General features: G+C 38.3%; 1 long non-coding RNA gene across 1 annotated transcript in view; it reads right to left on the bottom strand.

Annotated features, from left to right (window-relative positions):
• Positions 1 to 1,471: 1,471 nt before the first annotated feature.
• The window catches only part of LOC135298012 (uncharacterized), a 29,019-nt gene continuing 18,414 nt past the window's right edge, over positions 1,472 to 12,076 (bottom strand). The window contains exon 5 of the long non-coding RNA XR_010359972.1: positions 1,472 to 2,690. This is a non-coding gene — a long non-coding RNA (uncharacterized LOC135298012). The remainder of the gene's footprint in view (positions 2,691 to 12,076) is intronic.

Genomic DNA, 12,076 nt, shown 5'->3' with positions numbered 1-12,076 from the left:
TTCAGTCTGGCCCCTGTATACTGGGTCCAGCATCTGGTGTAGTGGGAGGAGGTAGTGGGTATCCTCTGTAGAGAAAAAGCAGGTGAAAAGGTCTCCTGGCAGATGAGCTGAGGTTGATGGCCCTCCAAGGTGTGCTGGAGGAAGGCATTTGAATGAGGGTAAATAGATTTCCCCTATGAGCTCCCAGAGCACTGGGGTTTCTGTACAAATCACACTTTAGAGAGCATAATGGGGAGGCTGCTTGACCTGCAATGGCCAGAAACTCTTGTGGATTCCTGAGATCATGAAGACATGCACAGCCAATAAAGAGCAAAACCTCCTTGACCTACTCTAGGGTCCCCACACTCACTGGTATGGATTAGTTCAGCTGGTTTTGAATTTCATTTCTTGAACTACTCTGCTAATGTATCTATTGCTTTTTGCCAGATTTGCTAGCAGACCATGGAAATTTAAAATCCTCACAATGTCAACCCAAATAAGACTGGAGGTTCTTTGAAAATGTTATTAAAATACAACACGGTTGTATAATACTATATATTTACTTCAATATAGAAAAGAATATTCTACTTCACTCTCTTTCTCCCCCAGCTGTGTTATACTCTAATTATAACATAAAAAGAGGAGTTCAAAAGTCAATTGCAGAACTGATGGTAGGGTTTCATATTCTTGACACATTCAGTGGAAACCTTTTCCCAAGTAGCGAGACCTGATTTTGCTATATTTTTAAGACCAGCATTCAAAATTTAGTCCCAGACTCACCACAATACTCTTTCTTTGATTGCATGGGATCAAAAACTCACCTTGAATCTGTAAGCTAGTTCTGCAAACTGCAGAATTGTTATTGCCTGCTTTTTCCTACTGTATGCATTTTCTTCTTAATGTTTCAAGACTTTTAAGTTTGCCCAGCAAATGATATAAAATGACATAGCTAATGATAGTGCTACCAAAAATATATTTTCCTTTTTTAAAAAAAGATATTTTTATAGAATTAAGTGCACGTCATTTTTGAATATGATGTTTTATTCGCAAAAATGTAAATGATCTTTTCATTAAACAGCAAACAAAATGATGTATCTCTGAAAAGTATGATAATGCTTTTTTAAGGATGTACAGATGGTGTAGTTAGAACATCTGCAGCAAGAGAGGATCTGAAGAAAAGGGAAATTTTTTGAGAGGATGAGTTACTACCTCCATTCTATGTTTTTGCAATTTTGTTGCAATGTTCTTTACTGAGAAGCACTCTCTACCCTGGAGGGCTCAGTATTTGGCCTCTTTTCAGAGCTTCTACTGGACTCAAGAGAAAATCTTAATCATAAAATCTATTAAACCTTTTTTTCACTCCATAGTACACTTTTCAACATTTCACCAGCTCAGGTTTTTTAATTTGCGTCAAACAATCTTTATTTACACAAAGCACCTTCATAAACAAAATAGTCATGTACTGGAGGAGTGCTAGAGAAAGAGGGTCAGAGGTGTGATAAGGTTTCAGGATGAAGAATCACTTCAGTCCAGAAAGAAAATAGTCAGGGAACATGTTGGTGGTCCCTTTCAGGGAGACAGGAGTGTGGATTGACTGTCTTTTGGAGAAGGAAGGTGGGACAAATGAAGCAAGCAGGAGGTTGGTTCAGCTGTGATAAAAGATGTGGTTGGGCTGTGGATCTCCATGCTGTAAGATGTTTCAGGTGACTGAAGCTTACACAGCTGTAAAGGAGCACTGAACAAACCCATGGAAGAGAAATCCATTCAAGAGTGCTGCTGCTTAGAAATTGCATCTGGTTTAGAACATCTGCAAACAGCCAGAAGCTGGAGGAACACGTGTCAAACACACAGCCTTGTCTTGTTTTTGTTTTCTTTCTAGGCATCCTGGCTTTGTCCACTGATGTTTATTACAGAAGTAAATGACTCCTTGGTCTGTCTCTATGGGCTTATTCTTCTGTTCACATACTTTAGTCTCCTTGATGGCAGAAATGGTTACATGTCCAAATGTGCAAGCGACAAAAATGAAACTTATGAAGAAACTTTTAATGATCTTCCCTATCATTACACATCCTTCCATGTGTCAAGAAGAAAATGGATTATAGTCACTACATAATAGGTATTGTGCCTGAAGACCATTGAGGAGATAAGGAGCACTTGTAGTCTCAGCCTAGACTATATGTTTAGCTTCAACTAGTCTGGATTAACAGTTTCACAAAATTTAAAGAAGTTAAATACATAATTTTCCACTTCCTCACTTCCACACCTGGATTTGGTTCTACTGTTTGGAGATGTTAAGACTTTTAATCTACCTGAGGAATGATGTCCACATTAAAATACAAGTGCTTTTACCCATTTCATTGAAAGTCCAGTAGTCCAAGACAGTGAATAAACTGTAAAAATTACTTCTTTAAATCATTCATTTAAGCATATTTTAAATTTCTTTATGTAATATTTCTATATAATATTTTTTTTATAATTGTATTAATGTTGCAAGTCCTGGAAGGACTTATGTACTTTGTGCTCTCTCATTTCTTGTATTATGGCTAATGCAATGGTGAGAACACTGTAGCTTCAGGTGGAGACTCCATCATCTTCAAAATTTTCCTCCTGAGAAGGAGACTATTTTTTTCCATGTTACACAATGATTTTTCTTGGCCAGCTTCTTGATTGTCTTGCTCAGATTTTGATTTTCAAGTAGATTTACAACAGCTCTGAAATGGAAAAAAGAATTAAACAAAACCATATTTTTAAGTAAATTTATATAAATTGCCCTGAGTCATTCTCTTCCCATCCACCATCAATGTAAAAGTTTTGCAAAGTACTTCATCCCAGTCTCTAAAAGTTTCTTCCTGTTTTTTCTAGTGGCAAGACAAATGTTAAACTACAGAGAAAGTTAAATAATTCACTTTAGGTCATGTTTGTCAAGAGTGAAAGCATATGTTGATCAAATAAGACATAAGTCACATTGTATGCTCTCCAGCTACCAGTGAAGAATCATCAAGATCATAGCAAAGATCACACCAACAGCTGCAATTATTCCAGTTACCAGGAAAAAGACCAAAATTACTTTTGTTCTGGTTCTTCTTGATAGCCCTGATTCTATTCTCCTTGCTTTTTTTGTGTATGTTTCCAAACAAAAGTACACAATCATTATTATGTCCAAATTTTCAAAAGAACTGAGCATTTAATCTGATGAACAGGACTGAAAAGGAACAGGGCTTGATTATTTACTACCTGACATCTTTCACAGACTTAAGGCCTTTATTGTATCAGCAAAAGTTATGATAGTAATTTTTTTATTGCAAAGGCATATATCTAATGAAGGAAGATACAAAGAAAGAGATCAACTCATATGGAGTGGGAAACTTTAACAGCTGTAAAACAAAAAGAACTGCAGTTCCTAAAGAGAGGCAGAAAGTATCTATTTGCTACCTTAAGAGTGATAAATATAGCAACCTTTGCTCTTTCAAGCAATACTTTAATGAAAGATTTCAAGATGTGTCACTGTAAGATACATGAATGACACAGAAGGATTGCCAGAAATTTTTTTGCCACTTGAGTCAGGCTGAGTTCTTTGTTTTGTGCCTGGTACCAGCTGCTCTGTCGCCCAGGGCTGGAGCACCAAGGGACTACCCTGCTGCAGAAGAATTTTAACAATGGCAATTGCTGCGATAATAATGATGATAATGAAGACAAAAGAGAGCATGCCAACAAAAGAACTGAATTCAAGGACTCGAGTGTTGCTTTTCAGTTCCCTGTTTCTTCCAAGGTCTGCAAAGCCTTTATTTAAAGCAAATAACCACTAGGCATGGGAAGGAGTTGTTTTGCATGGCCCAGAAACACTGTAGTGAGGAGCAGCTGCATGAGTCTGAGAAGTGAAAGCCATGGCAAGGACATCAGGTAAGAGTACATTTTATAATGCTGCAGCCTCCTCAACCATTCACTTAAGGAAACAGAGCCATTACTTTGTCTGTTTCTCTAAGATCATACTCAGCAGTTAGAAGATGTATCTAAGAACCCAGGTAGAGTGGAAAATGCTGAAGATAATCAATCAACCTCCCCCATCTGCTTTTTGACCATGAAGGAAGAAATGCCTGCAATCCAAAACCAGTCACCTTGTTCAGAAATTTAATCGACCTCATTTGTTCAGCACCATTCAAACACATCAGGGAATTTTCTCAGATCTCTCCAGCTTTGACAGTTTTACACAAGCCAACCCTAATTTATCTTTCACTTTCCCTTATACAGATTTTTAAATTATAAAGTACTATTTTGTTTCTAACTGGTCTGCAAAACTCATGTTCACCCTGGTATGAATTCTGAGAAGCAGAATTATTGCTGTAAAACCATTTCTATTAATGTTTTATTTCTACTTCTATATAAGATCCTGTGCCACTGTCATCACTGTAGTATCTAAGCAATTCTTCCATCACATAATTTGCGTTTCACTCTCCTGCATCACAGAATTTTCATTTCATATTCTTAATCACAGTCCATCTATCAAATTCTTCTGATTTTTCTGCAAGATACAGGACAGGTAAGAATGGTGAGCAGGCTGAGAATAACACACAAAGTCTGAATATTGGGGCTTTCATACAATGTACAGTTACCTGCTTTTAGCCTAATTTACTTCATTGTCTGGAATGTGTCTTTTAAGATTTACATTCAGCTGGGGGGAATGGACATTAATGAAAATTATCTTTGATTTTTGAAATTTCATTAATGTAATTTATTATCCCCTTGGCTAGATGAGACTTTGGAACTCTAAGAATACCTCTATTTACAGGCTGTAATGGGAGCCTGACCAAGAGAAAAGCAAGTTTTGTTGTTCACAGTTAATACACTCAAGTTTTCTTTCTAGGCAAGAAAATCTTCCAGTAATCAAGAACCAGAACTTCCCAAGAGACAAACTGATAATACGAAAGGATTCCAAGCAAACAAGCAGGAATCAGACAAAAGCTGCTTCCCAGCTGGCTGATTCACGATGAGCAAAGACAGACTCACATCAGGTACATTTTTCAGCCCCTGACTGCACTCCTGTAGTCCAGGCAACACTCCCATTAGCCAGTGAGATTTTGCCACAGCCAAAACATGCCTTTCAAACACCTTCAGCTTACAGGTAAGGTTACAAAGAGATATTTACACCAACTTGAAAGAAAATTGTACTTATTTTAGTAAAAGTAGAAAGAACAAGTCTTTTTTTGAAGCATGCAAAGTCTAGTTCAATGACTTTCAATTTGAAGTCTACTGCCCACTACAAATCTGTGCACTACTTTACTGTAAAGAATTATGAAAAACACTATTCTGTATTTTACACAATTATGTTGCAAGAAAATACCCACACTAAAACTGTATGCACTTCACTAGAAATTTTCTAAGATTCTACAAATTATAAAAGAGATTGACTATATATCTGAGAGTTTCAAGCAGATTGGCTCCAGGCCTGTGCAAAACTTAGCATATTAACTTTACCTGTTGATGATTTATATTCATATTTGCTAAAAACAGAGTGTCTTTAAGTGAAATGCAATTCCTCTTCATTCTCCTTTCCCTCAAGTTTTTCACTGAGCTGGAGTTCCTCCTAGATCATGTCATGGACTACACAGTAGTGCTCCATCTATGAGGAGATGCTCAACAAAATGTTTATAAGATCCAGCAGCCAACAGGAGGTCTCTCCACCAATTTTCAGATCCAGAAAATATGTATTACTTTGGCAGAAAGGAACAAAATTTTGCCTGGGCAGACTGTTGAGTTTTGATGCTTAATATAATGATGATCCATAGCTTTTCTGTTTCCTTTCTAGAATGTTATAACCTTTTTCTATGGCTTTATATATATATATATATATATATATTAATAGATGGAGATAAGCTAATGGGAGAGTAGGATTGCATACACACAGAGGAGACCCAGGCTGATAAACTTGGGCACCAGGATTCCCAATTTAACTTCTGTACAAATGCAAGGACAAACATAGTTTTGCTGATTGCATGTTTGTACAGTAGCCAGTTACAAATATGTGCCTTTTCTGTCTGAAGGAAGCTTTGGCACTGAGGTCAGCAGCAGGAAAGGGATTCAGAGGAGCTGGGGGCTCCAATGGCCTCTGAGACACAGCAATGCTATTGCCTCCATCTTCTCCTCAGAAGTGCCACTGGACACACACCACAGCTTTCTTTCTCACTCATGAGAAGTGTGGAGCTTGGAGCACAGCTGGGATCTCAATAGGCTGACACCCTTCATCTGGCATCCTAATGAGGATTGCTCTCTGCTCTTGCATTCTTCACTTGCAGAGTCCTCCCTCCTCACAGGACCATTATTAGCAAATAGGAACAAACTGCTTTCCAGCTCTGAAGTCTTCACAAAACACTGAACAACACAATGGGCAGGAGTGTGGAACACCCTTCAGTGTTTCAGGGTAGTGATTTAGTAAGAAGGACACGTAGAAATGTCAGTCACTAAAAAATCAGATTTTCCTCACGGGAATCCCAATAATTTTTGGTGAAGATAACTTTTTCTGATATGTTTCTCTTGCTATAAAAGGCAAGAGAAACCTTAGGTCTGAGCAGCTTTGAAAACAAAAGAAGGGACAAATTATTAAATACAACTCACTTATGCAAAAAGGTCATTATGCCCCTTTATCCAAAGGCCCCCGAGGAGTACAGTGATCACAAATAAAGGACACATGAAAGTTTTGCATGCATAGATTTAAAATTGACTCATACAGAGTTTCAACACATGGAAAACACAAAAATTCCTGTGAGGTTTTATGTGACCTTTGGCAATATCTCTTCCCTATCTCCTTCCCACCTCCCACACGTTAAAACCCAAAGCACAAAGTGTCACACTATGTATTTTCAAGTGCTGGCTTTGGGGCCAGGTTTGCAGATGGTGTTGCTGAATCTAGCCACTGCTGTTCAGGTGCCAAAACATCGGAGCCCAGTAAGAGGGGTAAGGATGACACAAAAGCAAACACATTCACCCTTCCAGCTGCATTGATGATTTTTAGCTCTGTTGAGGACTTAAGGGCTCTTTCTCTCTAGGAAGGTGCCAGGAAGAAAGGCCAGCTGCAGAGCAAACACATTTCCACTTCCCACCCCATCCTGTAGCTCTGGCATGAAGAAATGTATCTCTGTGAATAGTGAAAGGAGAGATCTAGGTGATGAGAAAGACAAAATATATAAACTTATGCTTATTGACTTGAGTGAGGCAGAGAGATGTTCAGAATTGCTTTAAAAATAGGAGGTAATAGAGAGGACTCATTCTTTATCTGACTAAAACTGATTTGTCCATTTGGCTGGTTGAAAGGCATCTCCCAAAATCTTTTGAGACCCGCTCCTCACAGACACTGTTGTACCAGTGGCCAGGGCCCAGGCAGGGAGGCTGCAGGGCTGCTCCTGTGAAGAGGGGCTGGGGCTGCCCATGCTGGAGAGAGGAATGAGGTCAGCTCCGACTGACCCACCCCACTGGCCCAACTTGTGCTGATTAGAGATATGTAGTCAGCCAGTTTTGGATGCTGGAAGAGATCCATTTCATTCCTTTAGATTACCTGAAAGAGGAGATTTTGTCATTTTTCCTGATAGTAATTTTGTGATTATGCCTTTCTTTCCATTTCAGCTCACAGACTAGATGGGCAAATGGCAAAGGAAAATATTGTATCTAGAAAGAAATACTTAGATTTTCTGGAATGGGTACAGAAATTATTTCACTTGATAGGCGTGATAAACTTCTCTCAAACTCCCCAACTCCCATTTCAAAAAGACTTTTAATGAGGAACTGGGAAAGGCAGCATTGTACCATGGACAGAAATCCATGAATCACAGAATCACAGAATGCTACCCCTTTCCAGTCTGAACAACACAGAAAGTCATGCTTCCAAAGAACAAAGCAATCCTGCAAAATACAAGGGAGCAGCTATACAGAACTACATTCAAACACAAGGAATCTTGTTGCCTTCACTGAAGCTGTCAGAATGATATTTCTCATTTCCTCCCAACCCTGTCAGAAAAGTAAATACAATCTTCTGATCTGGCTAGATTTCTGACCACCCACAGACAGAAGAACTAGAAGCCCTTCAGCTGATAATTTCTTCAGCATATGTATTATTAAGACTTAATAATTTTTTGGAAGTCCAAACAATGTTATTCCTGGGGAAGCAAAGCCCAGAAACTCCTTTGTGCCTCTCTGTACAAAGCCAAAGAATACTGATCTGTCACCAAGCAGGACAATCTATTCTTTCTAATCTACTTAATATACCTTGGAGCTTGTCTTCCTCAGATTCTTGTATAATTATAAATATTTTCTGTGTCAATAAATCTCAGTCCTTGTGAAAATTTCTCAATGGGTCCATTGGGTGGTTTCATCTGACCACTTTTCACCAAGTCTACTCAGTCACAGCTTAAACACAAGTGAGTGAGTCGTCCTCTTGATGACTCACTGACTCAAGTCAAAGGAACAATTTTCATGCTTAAACCTAAAACAGATTAAGTGCTCTGCTTATTCAGGTCTCAAAAAAAGAAGCTTCCACTATACAAAAAGGCACGTAGAGGCTAAATAATGGGAGAAGCAGGGGAGAGGAGGGGGGAAGCTTTGTGGTGTCTATATGGATTTAGAAAATGAATGAACAAATTTTATGTTACTGTACAATAGCAAAAACGGACACCACAGAGATACAATAAATAGGCTATCTTACTGAAGATATAAGACAGGATTCCCAGACGTTTTACCTAGTAAATAACACAGAGGGAAGAAACATGGGGAGAGCTATTTCAATGGATTTCTTTCTTCCTAGTTTGCCATAATTTTGAATAAGACCTCAATTTACATTATTCAGGGAAAAGAACATTTTGATGAGCAAGGCATTTTTCATGCTTTGTCTGATTAGGAAAGATTTCTGTGTGGCTGTTCTCCTGTTTTGAGAAAATCAGCACACCACTACCTTCATCATGAAGTCAGCAAAATCCCATTAGCATATCAACTGAGAACAGTCCCACCGAACTGTTTTATGGTGAATTGATTTTAGCGTTAAATTTCAATATATCTATTGTGCATATACAAATTCCAGATGGCCACTAAGAGAAAATCTCAAAAGTTTGTTTTCCTGCTTCCATATTGAAGTGTAGAAAAGACAACTGCAGAACTAGTACTGCTGGTGCTACCAGACCCAGTGAAACAACAAGAAATCTATGCTAACCAACCTTGGTGCAGTAAAAAACAAGCAGGTAATAGAAAACCCTCTTTATTTTAGCTTGAATTTTTACAAAGAATAAAGAAAAGACTCAGTCCTACCACCAGGAACATCTTCATTTCTATGCTGTCATTTCCTCTTATAAGTCTCTTTTACTGGGCTGCATTTCATGACTGTCATTATCACAGCACACAAGCTGCTGCCTATACAGCACCACTGACATGCAGTCCTGTGAAGATTGAGTACTACATAAAAAACACAAGGCCATAACTCTACAGCACTGCAAGCATCTCCGTGAGCTTACCAGTTGATGTGTAAACTGTGTGTTTTACAGAGGCAACAACATTTCCATTTTCTGGGTTTCACACCAGAAAGTGACTGAATGGGTATCACTGCAAAATTCCATAATAGCTAAACCTTTGAGAGGAATGTGTGCTTTATGGCCATATAGAAAAGAAAAGGGGGAAAAAAACCCCGAGGTGTTTTGTTTTGTTTTATTTTGTTTTGTTTTTAATAGAGCTGCAAAGACAAGTTGTATTGTGTCAGAAATGCACAGAAATGTGCTTATTCTACTCCAACAGCTTCCAATTGGTCATGACCTTTTGGCCACTGGGAAAATTTCTCCCATTTCTTCATCTCCTACTTGAACAATTAGGAAGGGCAATATGGTTGTGTCTTGCTGCACATATGTTCATCAGGCACTATGCCCCATTCTTCTGAAATAACAGTAAACATTACTCTCTAAGATAATTGTTTCCCTCACACAGGCAGGAAATTGAAGCTGCATAATGGAGCAAAGTCATGTGAGTCCTTGTATTACCAACTCACCAGCGAGAAATCAAGGCTTAATTGCATTATGACAGCAGAGGACATGATCTGCCCAGAAGTCTGCACAATTCATAAGGAGAATATGGTAAATACATACCGTATCAAATTTTTCTGCACAAAGTATAATTCACTTACTGACCTTGTTCGGAATTAACATCTTCCAAACATATTTAAATCAATAAGCTGGAGGTATAAAAGTACAAGACACCTTCACCCAGGGAAGGCCCTCAGAAAATGGTATTTCCCCTATATGAGAAACTTTAATAGGTATATAATCAACTATATGAAACATCTCTGTATAGATCATAAGTTCATAATCCTTTGAGCCACAGAATGTTACTTGGAAATTATTCTTGCCCTTAAGATTACTTAAAATACAGTTTGCTTGGGCTAATGCCTGGAATGTGGTATCTAGCAGAAAACCAGTATTTTACAGGAACTTGAAATCAAGAGCATATAACTACAGAAAAGATATCTAAAACATTACTGGACTTCTTAACATGGTAATTAAAGGGTGAAATGCTATCACTTCATTTCACTTCCACCACTGAAACAGAAAATGTTTCTTTTAAATTAACTTATACACTCTCCATTACTGTATGACAGTGTTTCATTTACAATCACTGTCACCTGGCCTGCAGCATTCCTCCACAGAGACAATAATTTTTCCTTCAGTCCCAGGGCATCAACTAGTTAACAGAACTTCTCAAAGGCCAATCCCCTTGAGGGGAAAAGAAAAATCTTTCTTCATTTCCTTCATATTCTGTTTTTGCTTTCTCTCTCTTTATCCTGGTTGTTAATACGATGTTTCTACCAAACACCAGGCAAAACAGACTTCAGACTGCCTGCTAAAGCAATCCTATGCTGCTGTCTAAGATTTCAATACGACATCCACTTCTGTCAGACTCTGCACCCTACAGAGACAGATTCGTCGAATCATCATGCATCAGAAAAGGAACTGAAAATTAATTCAAGACTTTTCTTGCAGCATAAACACTTAAAAGAAACTAATACATGTTCTGCAAAACAGTTCATTCACTTTAAATATCAAATCATTCAGGCTTCTGGCCTTTAAATGCTCAAATCAGATGGCACAGAGAATACTTTACAGACTTCCAACCCAATCTGCCTCCAGTCTTGTGATGACTGAGTGTCTTCAACTCCCACCAAGGTCAGCAGAAACCAAAGGCACTGAAGTCCTGAAGGCACTGGAACTGGGGAGTCTGAGGTTAGCTAACAGTGACCAAGAGTGCATGATACAGGAATACCACCAACAGCCTCCAAAATGAAGCCTCTCAGAGCACAGAGGCTGGTGCTTGGCAATATAAAGTTTCTTATGTGAAACAGGTGAAATCAAGTGTTGACCACCTGGACTAGTGGGTCTTACTGAAGACAACAGGAGGTAACCTATGACACGAAGGTAAAGAAAATTCATACAAAACATGGAAGGAAGCAAAAAAGCTTCTCACTATCGGGATTCAATGGGAAAATCCTCATTTTAACAATTACACATATATTCAAAACAAGTGCTATAATTGTTTTTGCCAAACAGTGTGTACACAGTTCATTGGAATGACATAGCTTGTGGGGGAGGCAAGAATAATATGCTTAGGCCCAGTAAACACTGAAGATTTTGTCATTTTTCCAGAAATATTTTGCTTACTAATAGATATGGAAAAAGGAGAGTTAAACCCCCTTTGCAGTGGAATAATAAATAGGAAATTTGTTTGAATATTTCACTTAAGATACATCTGCCTTCCTTAAATGTGTATTATATAAATAAATGGATTTCAGAATGTTTCAGAGATGCCATGCAAATCATGTGACACAGAACTTCAAGTGACAGAGGGAGACACCACCACTTACTGAAAATGAAACAGAACAAGGATCATTTTCTGTTCCAGAGAATGTCTCATAGATGTAGAGACAGAAGTGTAGATGGCAGTGAACTGACACCTTTATTAAAGGCATTCCTCTTTCTTTAGTGCCATGTGGGTTGTTCTAGCCAAGAAAAATACAGGAAATCTATGTAAAGACGAAAGGCTGACTTGATAAAATCTGGGTGCTCGGCTAACTGTAGTCACA

This window comes from Passer domesticus, chromosome 3 (assembly GCF_036417665.1).
Source record: "Passer domesticus isolate bPasDom1 chromosome 3, bPasDom1.hap1, whole genome shotgun sequence".
Lineage (NCBI taxonomy): Eukaryota > Metazoa > Chordata > Aves > Passeriformes > Passeridae > Passer > Passer domesticus.
This window is presented reverse-complemented; position numbering and strand designations above follow the sequence as displayed.